Raw genomic sequence first — 20,834 nt, forward strand, 5'->3', positions numbered from 1 at the left:
GGCCATTGGTGAAGAAGTGGCCCGGCTCTTGGTGGCTGGGTTCATTGTCGAAGTTTTTCATTCTGAGTGGTTGGCTAACTTGGTATTAGTACTTAAGAATAATGGCACTTGGTATATGTGTGTGGATTACAAAGATCTAAACAAGGCTTGTCTGGCTGATCCCTTTGCTCTCCCCTGTATTGATCAAATTATTGATGCTACGGCGGGTTGTGACCGTTTGAGCTTTTTGGATGCTTATTCTAGTTATCATCAGATCAAGATTGCAATTAAGGACCAGGAGAAGATAGCTTTCATTACTCCGTTTGGAGCCTTCTGCTATGTGTCCATGCCTTTTAGGCTCAAGAGTGCCCAGGCGACTTACCAACGGTGTGTGCAAAATTTCCTTCACAATCAAATCGGGCGTAATGTTCATGCTTATGGGGATGACATTATGGTGAAGTATAGGAAGAAGGAGACCCTGATTGATGATTTGAAGGAGACCTTTGACAATCTCCGGGTTTATAAGATGATGCTTAACCCAGCAAAGTGTGTTTTTGGTGTACCAGCCGGCAAGCTTTTGGGTTTCCTGGTTTCAGAATGGGGTATTGAAGCTAACCCAGAGAAGATAAAGGCTATCACCTCTCTAGCTAAGCCAGCGTGTATCAATGATGTCCAACATTTGGTGGGTCGTATTCGGCCTTAAGCCGGCTCATAAGCTGGTTGGGTGAGAAGGCTATCCCTCCTTACCAGATGATGAAGAAGACATATCACTTTGTTTGGAGTGATGCTGCTAATCAAGCGTTTGAGGACTCGAAGAAGCAGTTGGCTAAGCCGCCCATTCTTGTTGCTCCCATTAATAAGGAGCTTTTGTTGTTGTATGTGGTGGCCCATAGTAGAGCAGTCAGTGTAGCCATTATGGTGGAAAGGAAGGAAACATGCAAGGAATATCCGGTTCAATGGCCGGTTTACTACATCAGTGAGGTGCTTATTGAGTCCAAGCAGAGGTACCCACATTGGCAAAAGCTTGTATATGGGGTTTTCATGGCTAGCCGGAAGCTTAAACGGTATTTTCAGGGTAATCCTATCACTGTGGTTAGTTCTGCCCCTTTAGGGGATATCATTCAAAACAGAGAAGCCACAGGTCGGGTAGCCAAATGGGCCATTGAGCTCAGACCCCGTGGTCTAAAGTATGTGCCTCGTACAACCATCATGTCTCAAGCACTCATGGATTTTATCAACGATGGACAGAGTTGCAGATGCCTGAGGAGAAGTCGGATAACACATATTGGACTATTCACTTTGATGGATCCAGATAGTTGGAAGGCTCGGGGGCTGGAGTTTCTTGAATTCCCCATGAGGTGATAAATTCTCTTATGTTCTCCGGTTGATGTTCCCTTGTACTAACAATGCAGCTGAGTATGAGGCCTTGCTCCATGGTCTTCGGATGGCGAAGGAGATGAACTTAAGCCGTGTGAGATGTTTCGGCGACTCAGATCTAGTAGCTCAACAAGTTTCTGGCACTTGGGATTCTAAGGATCCGCTCATGGCGTCTTATCTTCGGGAGGTTGATGCTATTGCGGGCCATTTCAAGGGTTATCAAGTTGAACATATTGATGGCAGGAAGAATGAGGCGGCTGATGCTTTGAGTCGGTTAGGATCCCAACATAAACCGGTGCCACCTAACACTTTCCTGGATATTCTGCATAACCCTTCTGTCAAATTGCCTACAGAGGAGGATCTTGCTGTTCCTGACCCGGAAGCACAACTAGTGACGGCTCTTCGTGCTACTCCTGATTGGACAGTTCCATATTTGGCTTATATGACCCGGGGTGAGTTACGTGAGGATGAAACTTTGGCCAGGCAGATAACCCAGCGGTCTAAGTCAATAACTATTGTCAATGGAGAGTTGCATCATCGCAGTATCACAGGGGCGTTTCAACATTGTGTTTCTCCTGAAGAAGATTGTGAGGTTCCACGAGAGATTCATGAAGGAGATTGTGTTCATCATGCCGGCTCTAAATCTCTTGTAGCCAAGGCTTTCCATCATGGATTTTATTGGCTGATGGCTCATGCTGATGCTGAGGATCTAGTTAGTAAGTGTGATGGCTGTCAGAAGTTTTCACGACGAGCTCATGTGCCGGCTCAAGAATTGAGGATGATTACAATTACTTGACCGTTTACAGTCTGGGGGCTTGATATGATTGGGACTTTCAAGAGGTCCAAAGATAAAAAGACACACCTCCTGGTGGCGCTTGACAAGTTTACAAAGTGGGTGGAAGCAGAGCCGGTCAGTAAGTATGACGTGGCGGTGGCAGTTTAATTCATCAAAAAGGTGATTTTCTGTTTTGGCTTTCCCCATAGCATTATCACTAATAATGGCACTAATATGTCCAAGGGTGCTATGAAAGAATTTCGTCAACGTGAGCATATCCGGCTTGATGTATCATCAGTGGCTCACTGATGACCCACAAGTATATGGGATCTATCGTAGTCCTTTCGATAAGTAAGAGTGTCGAACCCAATGAGGAGCAGAAGGACATGATAAGCGGTTTCAGCAAGGTATTCTCTTCAAGCACTGAAATTATAGGTAACAGATAGTTTTGTGATAAGATAATTTGTAACGAGCAGCAAGTAACAAAACTAAATATAGTGCAGCAAGGTGGCCCAATCCTTTTTGTAGCAAAGGAGAAGCCTGCACAAATTCTTATATAGAGAAAAGCGCCCCCGAGGACACTTGGGAATTATCGTCAAGCTAGGTTTCATCACGATCATATGATTCGCGTTCGGTACTTTGATAATTTGGTATGTGGGTGGACCGGTGCTTGGGTGCTGTCCTTACTTGGACAAGCATCCCACTTATGATTAACCTCTATTGCAAGCATCTGCAACTACAACAAAAGTATTAAGGTAAACCTAACCATAGCATGAAACATGTGGATCCAAATAAGCCCCTTACGAAGCAATACATAAACTAGGGTTTAAGCTTCTGTCACTCTAGCAACCCATCATCTACTTATTACTTCCCAATGCCTTCCTCTAGGCCCAAATAATGGTAAAGTGTCATGTAGTCAACGTTCACATAACACCACTAGAGGAGAGACAACATACATCTCATCAAAATATCGAACGAATACCAAATTCACATGACTACTAATAGCAAGACTTCTCCCATGTCCTCAGGAACAAACGTAACCACTCACAACGCATATTCATGTTCATAATCAGAGGAGTATTAATATGCATATAGGATCTGGACATATGATCTTCCACCAAATAAACCAACTAGCATCAACTACAAGGAGTAATTAACACTACTAGCAACCCACAGGTACCAATCCCAGACTTGGAGACAAGAATTGGATACAAGAGATGAACTAGGGTTTGAGAGGAGATGGTGCTGGTGAAGATGTTGATGGAGATTGGCCCCCTCCCGATGAGAGGAGCGTTGGTGATGATTTCCCCCTCCCGGAGGGAAGTTTCCCCGGCAGAATAGCTCCGCCAGAGCCCTAGATTGGTTCCGCCCAGGTTCCACCTTGTGGTGGCGGAGTCTCGTCCCAAAAGCTTGCTTATGATTTTTTTCTCATCGAAGGACTCCATATAGCAGAAGATGGGCATCGGAGGGCCACCAGGGGGGCCACGAGGCAGGGGGGCGTGCCCCCACCCTCGTGGCCAGGGTGTGGCACCCCTCTGGAACTTCTTGCGCTCAGTATTTTTTATATATTCTGAAAATGTCTTCCGTGAAGTTTCAGGACTTTTGGAGCTGTGCAGAATATGTCTCTAATATTTGCTCCTTTTCCAGCCTAGAATCCCAGCTGCCAGCATTCTCCCTCTTTATGTAAACCTTGTAAAATAAGAGAGAATAGGCATAAGTATTGTGACATAATGTGTAATAACAGCCCATAATGCAATAAATATCGATATAAGAGCATGATGCAAAATGGACGTATCAACTCCCCCAAGCTTAGACCTCGCTTGTCCTCAAGCGAAAGCCGAAATCGAAAAATATGTCCACATGTTTAGAGATAGAGGTGTCGATAAAAATAAAATACGGACATGAGGGCATCATGATCATTCTTAGAACAACAACTTATATAATTCTTGTCATATGATCTCTTATGCTAGAGTAACAATTCAATCACAATTTCAAGTATGAATCATAAACTTCATTGAAAACTAACAAACTATAATCTCAGTCATTGGAGCAATTGCAATTTATCATAACATAGGAAAGAGTCAATATAAGAGCTTTTCAGCAAGTCCACATACTCAACTATCATATAGTCTTTCACAATTTCTAACACTCACGCAATACTTATGGGTATGGAGTTTTAATCGGACACAGAGAAAGATAGGGGCTTATAGTTTTGCCTCCCAATGTTTTACCTCAAGGGTAATGACAACATTAATAGTTCATGAAAACTCACATCCAATTAGCCATATATACCAGGATCTTTTCAATATGTTGTGCTTGCCAAAAGATAAAATGTAAAAAAGGAAAGGTGAGGATCACCATGACTCTTATGTAAGGTAGGAGATAAAAGTAAAAGATAGACCCTTCGCAGAGCGAAGCAGAGGTTGTCATGCACTTTTCTGGTTGGATGCACAAAATCTTAATGCGAAGGAACGTCACTTTATATTGCCACTTGTGATATGGACCTTTATTATGCAGTCTGTCGATTTTATTTCTTCCATATCACACGATCGTATAAAGCTTATTTTCTCCCACACTAATAAGTCATACATATTTAGAGGGCAATTTTTATTGCTTGCACTGATGACAACTTACTTGAGGGATCTTACTCAATCCATAGGTAGGTATGGTGGACTCTCATGGCAAACTGGTTTAAGGGTGTTTGGAAGCACAAGTAGTATCTCTACTTGGTGCAAAGAATTTGGCTAGCATGAGGGGGGAAGGCAAGCTCAATCATGTTGGATGATCCATGACAATATAATTTATCTCAGATGTAAGAAAACATAACCCATTACGTTGTCTTCCTTGCCCAACATCAACTCTTTAGCACGTCATATTTTAATGAGTGCTCACAATCATAAAAGATGTCCAAGATAGTGTATTTATATGTGAAGACCTCTCTTTCTTTATTACTTCTTATTAATTGCAACGATGACCAAAACTATGTTTGTCAACTCTCAACAAATTTTATTCATCATACTCTTTCTATGTGAGCTCATTACTCTCCATAAGATCCATATGATCTCCTTGTTTCTTTTTATTTCTTTCTCTTTTCTTTTATTCACTCAAGATTATGGCAAAATAATCAAGCCCTTGACTCAACACTAATCTTTATTATATATAGCTCACGGACTCGATTACATAGAAGGATCATAAAGCAAAACTCACAACTAGATCATACTAAAACTTTATGCTACTAGATCAAGATATTACCAAAAGAATCGAACTAAGAAAAACGGTAAAGATAGAAGTGATGGTGATACGATACCGGGGCACTCCCCCAAGCTTGGCAATTACCAAGGGGAGTGCCCATACCCTTGTGATTATATCTCCCTTTTCGGGGGTGGTGATGTGATATTCTTGGTGATGATGCCCCTCAGGATACGATTCTCCTCCTCGAGATTATTGACTTGTTGCTTGAGGTCCATTATTTCCTTTCGAAGTTTTCCTGTAGCAGCCAAAGCTCCCTGCACCCAAGGGTGTTGCATAGCTATGGGAGAACAAGTGACACTCTTTTTCATATTCTCATAAGAAAGAAATCTAACATTGGAAGGGATAACCGAGTTTGGGATAGCCGAGCTCTGCAGTTCCCCCATTGTGAATCCAGCTCGGAAGCGAGAAGTGACTTCTTGATCCTCCTCCATGGCACATATCCTCTTCAAATCAGCCTCCATATCTTCCTCCATTGCTGGCCCAAAGTTGTGAACATTGTTGTTTTGTCATTGATCTCGGTGCCGGATGAGACACCCGGCTCTCCCCAACTGACTCTTGCGAAGACATCTTGCTCTAATCTCCAGCAGCAACAGCTCGAAACAAACAGAGGATAATTGTGTGATACGGGAGTCAAAACCTTCGGGGGATTATATAATGAATTTTTACCGACAAAAATACATAACGTGCAAGAAAATAGAGTCTGGAGAGCACACGAGGTGCCCATGAGGCAGGGGCGCGCCCAGGGGGTAGGGCGCGCCCTCCACCCACGTGGATCCCTTGTGTCCTTCCCGGACTGCTTCTTATTTTTCTATTTTTCTAAATATTCCAAAACAGAGAAAAATTGCCATTAGAACTGTTTTGGATTCGGTTTACTTACGTACCACATACATATTCCTTTTCGGAGTCTGAAACATTCTGGAAAGTGTCCCTTATGTATTCCTCCGGGGTTACGGTTTCAATAATATTGGTTTCAACATTTATAGGATTACCTGAGATATAATGTTTGATTCTTTGACCGTTCACCACCTTCGGATTTGTTCCTTCGAAGTTGTTGATTTTTATGGCACCGGAATGACAGACCTCCTCGATAACGTAAGGACCTTCCCATTTAGAGAGAAGCTTTCCTGCAAAAAATCTTAAACGGGAGTTGTATAGCAATACATAGTCATCTACATTAAACTCACGCTTTTGTATCCTTTTGTCATGCCATCTTTTAACCTTTTCTTTAAACAATTTGGCATTCTCATAGGCTTGGGTTCTCCATTCATCAAGTGAGCTAATGTCAAATAACCTTTCTCACCGGCAAGTTTGAAATCATAATTGAGCTCTTTAATAGCCCAATAAGCCTTATGTTCTAGTTCGAGAGGTAAGTGACATGCTTTTCCATAAACCATTTTATACGGAGACATACCCATAGGATTTTTATATGCAGTTCTATAGGCCCATAATGCATCATCAAGTTTCTTGGACCAATTCTTTCTAGATCTATTAACAGTCTTTTGCAAAATTAATTTGAGTTCTCTATTACTCAATTCTACTTGACCACTAGACTGTGGGTGATAAGGAGATGCAATTCTATGATTAACATCATACTTAGCAAGCATTTTACGGAAAGCACCATGAATAAAATGTGAACCACCATCAGTCATTAAATATCTAGGGACTCCAAACCTCGAAAAATAACTTCTTTAAGCATCTTAATAGAGGTGTTATGATCAACACCACTAGTTGGAATAGCTTCTACCCACTTAGTAATGTAATCAACAGTAACTAAGATATGTGTATATCCATTAGAGGAAGGAAAAGGTCCCATATAATCAAAGCCCCAAACATCAAATGGTTCAATAACAAGTGAATAATTCATAGGCATTTCTTGACGTCTACTAATATTACCAATTCTTTGACATTCATCACAAGATAAGACAAACTTACGGGCATCCTTGAAGAGAGTAGGCCAATAAAAACCAGATTGCAATACCTTATGTGCAGTTCTATCTCCAGCATGGTGTCCTCCATAAGCCTCAGAGTGACACTTGCGTAGGATCTGTTCCTGTTCATGCTCAGGTACACAACGTCTAATAATACCATCTACTCCTTCTTTATAAAGATGTGGGTCATCCCAAAAGTAATGCCTCAAATCATAGAAGAACTTTTTCTTTTGTTGGTATGTGAAGCTAGGTGGTATAAATTTAGCAACAATGTAATTAGCATAATCAGCATACCATGGAGTAGTACGAGAAGCATTTATGACATTTAATTGTTCATCAGGAAAGCTATCATCAATATGTAGTGGGTCATCAAGAACATTTCCTAACCTAGACAAGTTGTCTGCAACGGGGTTCTCAGCTCCCTTTCTATCAATAATATGCAAATCAAATTCTTGTAGCAAGAGAACCCATCTAATAAGTCTAGGTTTAGCATCTTTCTTTTCCATAAGATATTTAATAGCAGCATGATCCGTGTGAATAGTTACTTTAGAATCAACAATATAAGGTCTGAACTTATCACAAGCAAATACAACTGCTAAAAATTCTTTTTCAGTAGTAGCATAATTTCTCTGAGCATTGTCTAGAGTTTTACTAGCATATTGAATAACATTTAATTTCTTATCAACTCTTTGCCCTAGAACACACCTACAACATAATCACTAGCATCACACATAATTTCAAAAGGTAAATTCCAATCAGGTGGCTGAACAATAGGTGCAGAGATTAATGCTTTCTTAAGTATTTCAAAGGCTTCTACACAATCATCATCAAAGACGAATGGTATATCTTTTTGTAATAAATTAGTCAGAGGCCGAGAAATTTTTGAGAAGTCCTTAATGAACCTCCTATAAAAACCGGCATGACCAAGGAAACTTCTTATACCTTTGATGTCCTTGGGACACGACATCTTTTCAATAGCATCAACTTTAGCTTTATCAACTTCAATGCCTCTTTCAGAAATTTTGTGCCCCAAGACAATACCTTCATTAACCATAAAGTGGCATTTCTCCCAATTCAAGACAAGGTTAGTTTCTTCACATCTCTGCAAAACTCGATCAAGGTTGCTTAAGCAATCATCAAAAGAGGATCCATAAACGGAGAAATCATCCATGAATACCTCACATATCTTTTCACAAAAATCAGAAAATATAGCCATCATGCATCTTTGAAAGGTAGCAGGTGCATTACATAAACCAAAAGGCATACGTCTATAAGAAAAAGTACCGAAAGGGCAAGTAAAAATGGTCTTAGATTGATCATCGGCTGACACAGGTATTTGAGAGAAACCAGAATAACCATCTAGAAAGCAAAAATGTGTATGTTTGGATAATCTTTCTAGCATTTGATCAATAAAAGGTAAGGGGTAATGATCTTTTTTAGTAGCCTTATTTAGTTTGCAGAAATCAATTACCATCTTATAACCTATAATAATTCTTTGCGTAATCAATTCATCTTTATCATTAGGAACGACAGTAATACCTCCCTTCTTAGGAACACAATGGACATGACTTACCCACTGACTATCAGCAACGGGATAAATTGTACCTGCCTCAAGGAGCTTTAGTACTTATTTTCTTACCACTTCTTTCATCTTAGGATTCAGTCGTCGCTGGTGATCAATAACTGGTTTGGCATCTTTTTCCAAATTTATTTTGTGTTGACATAGAGTGGGACTAATGCCCTTAAGATCATCAAGAGTATATCCAATAGCTGTACGGTGCTTCTTCAGAATTTTCAATAATTTTTCTTCCTCCTTCTCTGAAAGGTTAGCACTAATAATAATAGGATATATCTTCTTTTCATCAAGATAAGCATATTTAAGATCATCAGGCAAAGGTTTAAGATCAAACACGGGATCACCCTTGGGTGGAGAAGGATCCCCTAAGATTTCAACAGGCAAGTTGTGTTTCAGAATAGGTCCCTGTTTAAAGAACACTTCATCTATTTCCCTTCTTTCATTCATAAACATATCATTTTCATGGTCTAGCAAATATTGTTCTAAAGGATCACTAGGAGGTACGGCAATAGAAGCAAGACCAATAATTTCATCTTTACTAGGCAATTCTTCTTCACGGTGTTGTCTACGAAATTTAGAAAAGTTGAACTCATGAGACATATCACCTAAACCAATAGTAATAACATCCTTTTTGCAGTCTATCCTAGCATTAACAGTGTTTAAGAAGGGTCTACCAAATATAATGGGACAAAAGCTATCTTGTGGGGAACCAAGAACAAGAAAATCAGCAGTATATTTAGTTTTCCCACACAAGACTTCAACATCTCTAACAATTCCCATTGGTGAAATAGTATCTCTATTGGCAAGTTTAATGGTGACATCAATTTCTTCTAACTCAGCAGGTGCAATATCATGCATAATTTCTCTGTATAAGGCAATAGGTATTGCACTAGCACTAGCCCCATATCGCACAAGCCATGATAACGATGATCTCCTATTTTAACAGAAATAACAGGCATGCCTGCCACAGGTCTATGTTTATCTTTAGCACAAGGTTTAGCAATTCTAGTAGTTTCATCACAGAAATAAATAACATGCCCATCAATATTATCAGCCAGGAGATCCTTAACAATAGCAATATTAGGTTCAACTTTAACTTGTTCAGGAGGTGTGTAGGTTCTAATATTGCTTTTACGAACCACAGTTGAAGCTTTGTCATGATCTTTTATCCTAACAGGAAAAGGTGGTTTCTCAACATAAGCAGTAGGAACAATAGGATCATTATAAGTGATAGTCTTTTATTCAACTTTAATAGGTGCAGCTACTTTTACTTCTATGGGAGGCTGATTTTAAACCACTTCTATTTAGGGAGATCAATATGAGTAGCAAAAGATTCACAGAAAGAAGCTACTATTTTAGAGTCAAGTCCATATTTAGTGCTAAATTTACGGAAAACATCGGTATCCATAAAAGATTTAACACAATCAAACTTAGGTGTCATACCTGACTCCTTACCTTCATCGAGATCCCAATCTTCAGATTTGCGTTTAATTCTTTCCAATAAATCCCATTTGAATTCAATGGTCTTCATCATAAAAGAGCCAGCATAAGAAGTATCGAGCATGGTGCGGTTGTTATCAGAAAGCCGAGCATAAATTTTTTTGAATAATCATTTCTCTTGAGAGCTCATGATTGGGGCATGAATATAACATTGATTTAAGCCTCCCCCAAGCTTGAGCGATGCTTTCTCCTTCGTGAGGCCAAAAATTATATATATAATTACGATCACGATGAACAAGATGCATAGGATAAAACTTCTGATGAAATTCCAATTTCAATCGTTTGTAGTTCCATGATCCCATATCATCACATAGCCTATACCATGTCAATGCATCTCCCTCCAAAGATAAAGGGAAGACCTTCTTCTTGATAACATCATCGGGCATACCTGCAAGCTTAAATAATCCACAAACTTCATCCACATATATTAGGTGCTCATCAGGATGTAATGTTCCATCTCCTGAAAAAGGATTAGCTAGAAATTTTTCTATCATACCCGAAGGAATTTCAAAGCAGACATTTTCATTTTCAGTAGGTTCAGTAGGTTGAGGATCAACTCTTTGCTCTACTGGTCGGGGTGAAGATACCCCGAACAAGCCCCTCAGAGGATTACTTTCCATAGTAACAAGTGACAGTAAATTTCAGCACACTGTATAAATTTTTCCTTACCAAATTCCACCTACCAAAGGCGCTTCACTCCCCGGCAACGGCGCCAGAAAAGAGTCTTGATGACCCACAAGTATAGGGGATCTATCATAGTCCTTTCGATAAGTAAGAGTGTCGAACCCAACGAGGAGCAGAAGGAAATGATAAGCGGTTTTCAGCAAGGTATTCTCTGCAAGCACTGAAATTATAGGCAACAGATAGTTTTGTGATAAGATAATTTGTAACGAGCAGCAAATAACAAAAGTAAATATAGTGCAGAAAGGTGGCCTGATCCTTTTTGTAGCAAAGGACAACCCTGGACAAATTCTTATATAGAGAAAAGCGCTCCCGAGGACACATGGGAATTATTGTCAAGCTAGGTTTCATAACGATCATATGGTTCGCGTTCAGTACTTTGATAATTTGGTATGTGGGTGGACCGGTGCTTGGGGTGCTGTCCTTACTTGAACAAGCATCCCACTTATGATTAACCTCTATTGCAAGCATCCGCAACTACAATAAAAGTATTAAGGTAAACCTAACCATAGCATGAAACATGTGGATCCAAATCAGCCCCTTACGAAGCAACACATAAACTAGGGTTTAACCTTCTATCAGTCTAGCAATCCATCATCTACTTATTACTTCCCAATGCCTTCCTCTGGGCCCAAATAATGGTGAAGTGTCATGTAGTCGACGTTCACATAACACCACTAGAGGAGAGACAACATACATCTCATCAAAATATCGAACGAATACCAAACTCACATGACTACTAATAGCAAGACTTCTCACATGTCCCCAGGAACAAACGTAACTACTCAAAAAGCATATTCATGTTCATAATTAGAGGAGTATTAATATGCATATAGGATCTGAACATATGATCTTCCACCAAATAAACCAACTAGCATCAACTACAAGGAGTAATTAACACTACTAGCAACCCACAGGTACCAATCCCAGACTTGGGGACAAGAATTGGATACAAGAGATGAACTAGGGTTTGAGAGGAGATGGTGCTGGTGAAGATGTTGATGGAGATTGGCCCCCTCCTGATGAGAGGAGCGTTGGTGATGACGATGGTGATGATTTCCCCCTCCTGGAGGGAAGTTTCCCCGGCAGAACAGCTCTGCCAGAGCCCTAGATTGGTTCCGCCAAGGTTCCGCCTCGTGGCGGCGGAGTCTCGTCCCGAAAGCTTGCTTATGATTTTTTTCTCATCGAAGGACTCCATATAGCATAAGATGGGCATCAGAGGGCTACCAGGGGGCCCACGAGGTAGGGGGCGTGCCCAGGGGGTAGGGCGTGCCCCCCACCCTCGTGGCCAGGGTGTGGCCCTCTCTAGAACTTCTTGTGATCAGTATTTTTTATATATTCCTTAAATGACTTACGTGAAGTTTCAGGACTTTTGGAGCTGTGCGGAATAGGTCTCTAATACTTGCTCCTTTTCCAGCCCAGAATCCCAGCTGCCGGCATTCTCCCTCTTTATGTAAGCCTTGTAAAATAAAAGAGAATAGGCATAAGTATTGTGACATAATGTGTAATAACATCCCATAATGTAATAAATATCGATATAAAAGCATGATGCAAATGGACGTATCACTCACCCCCAGTCCAATGGTCAAGCTGAGAGAGCCAATCAAGAGATCCTAAGAGGCATCAAGCGCCGGCTTATGGTTCCTTTACGGAGGATGCCGGGTTGTTGGGTGGAGGAATTACCCTCAGTATTATGGAGTATCAATACTACCCCCAACAGATCTACGGGTTAGATGCCTTTCTTCATGGTTTACGGAGCAGAGGCGGTTCTCCCTAGTGACATCCGTCATGACTCACCCCGTGTGGAGGCTTATGTTGAAGCTGACAATGAAAAAGCACGTCAAGAGGCACTTGACCTGTTAGATGAGGAGCATGACCTCGCCGTGGCTCGTTCAGCGATTTATCAGCAAGATCTGCGTCGTTATCACAGCCGCCAGGTTAAAACTAGAACCTTTCAAGAAGGTGACTTGGTGCTCCGGCTTATCCAGGATCAGACTGATATGCACAAGCTATCCCCACCTTGGGAAGGGCCTTTCGTGGTCAGCAAAAATATGAACAATGGTTCATACTATCTTATCGATGTTCGAGACCACAAGGACTCACGCACGTCGGAGGTGGAGACCCGCCGGCCATGGAATATTTCTCATCTTAGGCCTTATTACACCTGAGCTACTGGCTCTTGAGATGCATATATTTATATCACTGTATATATTATGAGGAATATAATAAAATCAGCACCTCTGATAGTTCAGAGCCTCTGTTGTTTCAAATCTCAGCATCCGAGTTTTTATTGTTACATCATATGATTACTTTCGTGGCTCGACGCGCGGTTTACCAGGACCAAAGAGAGTTTTGTTGCACAAGCACATATCAAACATAGGTACCCAGCGAGCATAGCTCACACATAAGTCTCTTGGGGGCTTCCTGTTCATACATAGGTGTATCCACCAAAGAGAACATAGCATTACTACCCTCTTGACAGGATTATCTTGTTCAAACATAGGTGTATTCACCAAAGGGGACGTAAACCTTTCGGGTCATCCTGCCTATAGGTCAGCTGCTTCTCCATCAGGTAATCCTGATTGACCCACCGAACTCTTAACAGTCAATCTTTTAAAACAAGACCCTGAACTCGTTAAGGTTAAAACGCTAGATTGTCATGTGAGGGCACGGCTTACAGATAGCAAGGATGAACCCAGGATACTAAGCCGCCTTCATTGAAACTTGGTTAAACCTGCCTGTTTGCTTGATGCTACTCCGACCTCGTGTACTCTCGATAAGTCATATATGAACTTATCCAGGTTAAAACATCGATTGGGTCATGTGAGAGCCAGCTTATAGAAAGCGAGGATACTCCAGTGGCTATCATGCTAGTTTCATTAAAGTTTTATGTTTAAAAGTTTGGTTTTGGCAATTTATGGCAGCCTCGTTTTTTATGGATTTTTATCTTGGATTTATGTTACTCCTTTTTCTCACCATATGGTTTTCACAAATCGGGCCAAGCAGCCCTGTTTGTCCATATTTGTGAATCTTTGAGTTTTTTATAACCCGCCATGATGGCAGACTATAAGTCGCCAGTATATGATACTTGGAAGCATTATATTCTAAGTCTTGGGATATTACCCCTTGCTGTATAAGACGTTGCAAAGCCGGCAGTATACGACAATTAAGCAAGGCATCATGTGTTCAATCTTTGGGTTGTCACCCTTACTGCACTGGTATGATAAGCCGGCGGTGTGATCAAGTACCACATGTATGATATTTTACTACCAATTATATAAAGATTGCGGTTCTACCGACCCTGGTTATGGACTAGTTGTCCCCAGTGGTTGAGTACAGGGTATGGTGACCCACCCTGCGGTAAACCGCCAGGGCACTTGAGATCTGTTTGTGTGCAGGGTATTGCTAAATCTGATCTGCATAAGTCGATGCTACCATAAGCATAAAGTGCTCGTTTTTCAACTGGCGGATCAGCAGTTTGCGCAAAACAAAACGTACATGATGGCACGACAGATCAAAGTTTCACTAGCCTATTACATGACTCAGGGAGCCAAAAAGATCATGTATTTTTTTTTCAGAAGATCAAATATTTGAACCGCCCCGCGGGTCAATATTCTTGGTCTTGACGACTTGAAGCTTCTGGATCATCCTTCTCCGTTTCTTCCTCCTCCTCCACCGCCTGGAAGTTTGGTGATGACCAATCAATGCCACACAAGGCTTGGAATTCAGCTTCATCATCTATAAGGTCGGACAGATCAACTTCAGGGGCGAAAGTATGCTTACGGATTGGGTGAATCAGATCCATCACTTTATAAGCCGGCGTAGGCATCTTCGGATTTTCTGTATCATAAGCCAGCTGATATTTTGATATATTTGTCTCATCAGCAATCAGAGTCTCCAAAGGACGTATTTCCTTCACACAGGCAACGAAGTCTTTTTGGTCAAAAGGCATGCCATCTTCTTTCATGCTTGGGTATCCAGAAGATAGCTCGGCCGGGTCTACCTCTGGTAACCATGTCTTAGCCCGGCTCAAGGCCGTCACGGCACCGGCTCTTGCAAATGACCGCTTTATCTCTTCAATACTAGCCGGCAAAACGGATAGTTTCTTCAAGACATAACTCAACAGAGTGGGGGCATGATTAGTTGGATAAATCATGGCCAACGTGCGCTGAGTTCTGGTATATAGCTGTTCAACAAGCGTATATACGGCTTGAAGCCTCACCAACATGTCTTGAGTAAGGTTGCTCCTCCTTGGACCTGTGTAATAATTGTGGAGTGATCAACAGCGGTTTATGACATAAAAGAAGAGATTCAATTTTGATGCCGGCAAGGCGACTCACCAAAGATAGCAGAAACCATCTGGGATACACGGTGTTTAAATCGGTAAGCTCAGTGGTCACCTTTTGAAGATCAGCTTCTGCTTTTTTAGCCCGTTGTGTAAGAGCGGTTTTCTCTTCGGCCCAGGCCGTTCTTTCAGCATCAAAACCGGTCTTCAGTTTTTCTGTCTCCTCCAGACTAAATTTGAACTTTGAGTCGGCTTTTCGGGCCTCAGATTCTTGAAGCTCCAGTCGAGTTTTCACATCAGCCAATTCTGATTGAAGTTGAGTTGTGGCGTCCTGTGTATGCACAAAGTTGAAATCATATTCATATTTGGGCTACAAGAATAAAGTCCCAAGACTTTTGCAAGCAACAATGCTTGGCACTTGGGGGCTAATGCGTACAGAAACATTCTTCATACAAATGGCCAAATATAAATAAGTCCCAAGCGCTTTGCAAGCAAGAGCACTTGGTAATTGGGGGCTAATGCCTATTTCTCACATTTCATTTTAATTTTATGATGACCCGGTTGTGCTATGAACAACCACAACCGGCTCATGGGACTACACAAGTAAGCTTTCATTTATAAACAATGGTGAACAGTACCGGTTCATTCATGCTGATTAAACCGATCCTTGGGGGCTATGGAGGCAATGTTAATTGTTAAAGGCCTGGTTCAATTCTGAAAGTGAAAGCCGGCCTTTGAAGGGTTCTATCCAAGATGCTTCTTATACTCATAACTATTCTAAGTCTACATCACATTCAATCCTATCGTACACACTAGACTTGGGGGGCTGGCAGGATATACATAACTTATTAAGGAGAGGAATTCATACCTCATATTTTTGATGCATCTGCTTCACCATATCAATTTCAAGGTCGCGGCTGGCGTGCACTTTGTTGAGGTAGCCAGAAAGTACTTCACCAGTACTCAATTGAGAATAATTGGCGATATCAAACCTCACTTTCCATTTTTCAATGAATACCTGTTTGCCGGAGTGCTTGGAAAAGACAGTAGGATTTCCTGGTTCTTTAAAGCCGGTGCCAGTGATCACAACATCGTCGGCATGTGTTCCCGACGGTTTAATTGGGCTTGTTGATTCAGTGTTCACAGGACTGAGGTCACTAGAGAGGTCAGGAACTTCTGGTGGAACATCATAGACAGGCTCGTCAGGTTGTAGCACGGAGGTGTCAGATGCTGGAATTTGTTTTCCGGCTCATGGACTTTAGGATCTTTAGCCGGCTTGATCACCTTTGCCTTCTTGCTAGGTTTTGCTTTTCCACTGCATGGGTTATGAGAGGTCAGTACAATTATGAGAACATAAGGATGCAGAGAATAATAAGTAATTGTTGTTACCCAAGGGCATTTTTGAAAGCCGGTAGCTGGGTTTATGATGAGTCGCCGGAAGAAGAGCAAGAAGCCTCCTGATAGTTTCAATCAAAATAATTAAGCGACTGGCGAATGAGACCCGCCAGTGGATAAAAAGAGTTTAAATTTGGAAGGACCTCATTTCGACGTTTCTGCAGAGCTGGAGTATATGGTAAGCCGGTTCTCGTGTTGCTGTTGCTTCAAAAGAAAGTGAGGATCCAAATGAGCTAAGTGGTGTGAAAAGCTTTCTTTCCGGGTTACCTGTCGAATTTTCTGTCTTGGCAAAGGCGCTGAGTTGGAGGAAATAATAGTTACCTATTCTTCGACCGCTTGACTGGCCCCCGTGTCATCCTGATAATAATCGGTGTCAATAAGATGGTTGAAAAAGGAGCCAAGGGAATCAAGGGATACCTTCGACTCAGAACTGTCGTCTAGCTCAAACATTTCAGAAGCGCTCAATTTCTTCTTATTCTTCTTGGCGGCTTTCACTTTGGCCCTCGCCTTTTTGGCAGCTTCATGGTCATATTCCTTATTCCAAAAATCAGATTTAGCCTGTGAAAATCATCAAAATTGAGTTAATTGATCATTTGAGTAATAAGGTGAAATAAGTTATTTAGAGACTTACATCTAGTGGAGGGTTAAGCTTGCAGAAAGGGTCCAGTCCCACTTTGTTGCAGCTCTCCAGGCTCTCATTCAGAAGGGTTTTTGTCATTTCATTGATGGCATCATCAGTTAAGCACATGGAGCTGTGGCGCAATGGATCTTTTGGACCCGTATAGGTGCACATTAAGCCGGGGCGGTGGCTCAAGGGTATGATTCGCCAAGAAACCCGACACTGAACCAAGTCAACACTGGTTAACCCATTTCCCAGCAGGGCCTTGACCTTTGAAATAGTGCGGGCAAGCGTTGCACGTTCAACAGTGGTAAGATTTTCAGGAAGATGATGCTTTGGCACGAGCCACTGGGCATGATAACTTGGCAGAGGATTCTCGTCAGCCGGAGATGTATTTTTGCAATAGAACCATGTTTGGTTCCAATCTTTGGGGTGACTTGGTAGGTGAGCGTAGGGGAAGATAACATATCTTCTCCGTTGAATTGAGACCCCGCCAAGTTCTAAGTTGGGTCCGTTGGTAAATTCATTCTGCCGGTTCAGATAAAAATATTCCCTGAAGAGTTCAACACTGGGTTCCTCTTGAAGGTATACTTCACAGAAGACTTGAAAATTACACATGTTTGACACGGAGTTGAGCCCGATGTCTTGAGGATGCAATTGAAAGAAGTGCAGAACATCTCGGAAGAATTTAGATCCGGGTGGTGAGAAGCCCCAGTTCATATGATCAATAAAAACAATGATCTCACCATCCTGCAGCTAAGGTTTTTTTTCCATTTTGCTTGGGAGCGCGCCAATGCAGAATGTCTTTTGCTAGTAAGAAGCCGATTTTAACAAAGTCCTTGAGCGTGTTTTCAGTGACGATAGGAGGAACCCAATTGCATGAAGTGACTGTCTTCGGCATTGTGAAGGATGAAGCCTAAAATAAAGGAAATTTGCCGATTTAAGTTGTTTCATTAAGCCGGAAATGAAAGCTGCAGTATATATTCAGATTGGCGGCTTAAATGGGGCCTAATGACATATGACTAAATTATAACTGGTGATGTAAGCCGCCATGACAGCAATGGTATTCAAGATCTATCAAGAGCGAATTCTACTAAGTGTTGAAGCAAACAAGTTTCACAGATTGATGCTAGGATTTCAAATCTGTGACACTTCGGATAATGGAAAATATTTTTGACCTAAATTACAGTGCTCGAGCTATTCATATGTTCAGATTGGTTTTTCTTACGCGAAGGAGATGATCTAGTAATAAAGACAAGTATCACGACTGCCACCGTGCAGAGGGAGTGCTAAGTTTGAATCAAAGTGACAAGCTATAGCGAAGAACAAGGATGAACTTCGACGAACTTGCAGGAAACCCTAATGAAATCTAGAGGAAAGGGAAGGAGGAAAACTTACACTGGTGCGTGTCGGTCCTAAACAAACGGTTTTTAACTATGATGAACCACGATATTTAAAGGCGGTAAAGGTGAAGAGACAAGTGTAAATCATTTTGACTCCCGACAGTGTTGAAGAAGCGGAATGCCCATAATGTGCCTTCCTGCATGCCATAGGCACGAACCACTTTTGTCCAACCCCTTGTGACGATCTCCCGGCCATCCTTCACCGCCTTCAGGAAGACTTCTAGAGCATTATCATGATAGCATGAATTATATACTTTAACCTTAGTTGCCTCCACTCCAGTCATGTAGTTTGCATGGTAATCATTAGTAAATAGCTTCAGAAACCACTGGAAAGAGAAAAATATTAGATATTGAGGTCTAATAGAGTAACTTGTTGTGGGTAGGGGGAAAAGGCAACACATTACTTACCATCCTAAAGTTCACTGTTGTCTTCGACAAAGTGTAAATAAAGAGCTTAATTCCAATCACCCGTTTCTTTTTCCTAACAATCTTTCTTAGTTTCCTCACTTGACGCTTGTTCATGAATATCTCATTGCCCCATATGCAAAAGGGAACGAAGTGTGGATCAATACCGCTCATATATGTACCTACAAGCAACCAGTATATGCTAGAAGCTAAACTGAGATTGCACAAATGATGTAAAATACAACTACCTATGTTCCTAAGTACAAGTACATTTTTGAGATTTCAAGATGAACTATCAACAGATGTATATATAATTATAGATATAGTTTAGATTAAAATCTAGATTCACTCATTTTGCTCCTTATGTAGTCTATATTGGAATCTCTAAAAATACATTTATTTAGGAATAGATGGTGTATAAGACATGGGATGCAGCTAACCACGATGGCAAACAACATCATCGCCCATTGTAGCCCTGTGTAAGTACATGGAAAGCCAATGTTAACTACAATAGGGTTAACATCCACCAAAAATAGCAAATGGTAATAAAACAACAGCATCTGTACTGATATCTTCATTTCGAAAGAGTAGCACGGTAGCAAAGGGACGGATTAGAATATGGATACAACTATTAATTGCAACAGGCTTAACAACATCCTAATTCATGTTTTGTAAGTTTGTAGCCATTGAAATACAACTCTTTAAAAATGGATACAACTGTTAATTGCAACAGGCTTAATGGCCATTGAAACCGGTACTGATAAAAATGCAATTGGAAGAGTTAAACATCACAGGGCAGGTGCTGCCAGAGCAGATGATGGCCCAGTTGTCTATAAAAAGGTAGGGAAAATAGCTCAAACGTGTTAGGCATGTTTACCACAACATGCTTAATACATCGACAATACAAAACATAGCCATTAATTGCAACTGGTATTGGTAAGATTGAATTGGTGGGTACATACTTGGTAAGTCCTGAGAGGTAGTTGCTGGGGCACTTCATCTTGGCCAGAGCCCGCCCAAAGTCAGCGGCGGTGGAGGCGAGCTGTTCCTTCTGGTCGAAGTGTGGATCAGTGCCACTGACATGTGTACCTACAAGCAACCAGTAAATGGTAGAAGTTAAACTGTAATTGCACAAATGATGTGAAATACTGTAAGAGATGGGATGCAGGTAACCTTGACGGCAAACAACAACATCGGCCGTTATGACCCTGCGTAAGTACATGGACAAGCATGTTAAGTAAAACAGGGTTAGCATCCACCAAAAATAGCAAATGGGGCAGCATCTCTAGTATATCTTCATTGAGGAGAGTAGCATGGTAGCAAATGGACAGATTAAAAAATGGATGCAACTGTTAATTGCAACAGGCTTAACAACATCCTAAGTCATGTTTTGTAAGTTTGTAGCCATTGAAATACAACTGTTTAAAAATGGATTCAACTGTTAATTGCAACATCCTTAATAGACATTGAAACCGGCGGTGATAAAAATGCAATTGGCATAGTTAAACATCACAAGGTAGGTGCTGCCAGAGCAGAGAATGGCCCAGATGTCTATAAAAAACGTAGGGAAAGTAGGAAAAATGTGTTAGGCATATTTAATAGGACATGCTTAAAACATCCACTATATAGAACTTAGCCATTAATTGCAACCGGTATTGG

This window comes from Triticum aestivum, chromosome 2A, assembly GCF_018294505.1.
Source record: "Triticum aestivum cultivar Chinese Spring chromosome 2A, IWGSC CS RefSeq v2.1, whole genome shotgun sequence".
In the NCBI taxonomy this organism is placed as follows: Eukaryota; Viridiplantae; Streptophyta; class Magnoliopsida; order Poales; family Poaceae; genus Triticum; species Triticum aestivum.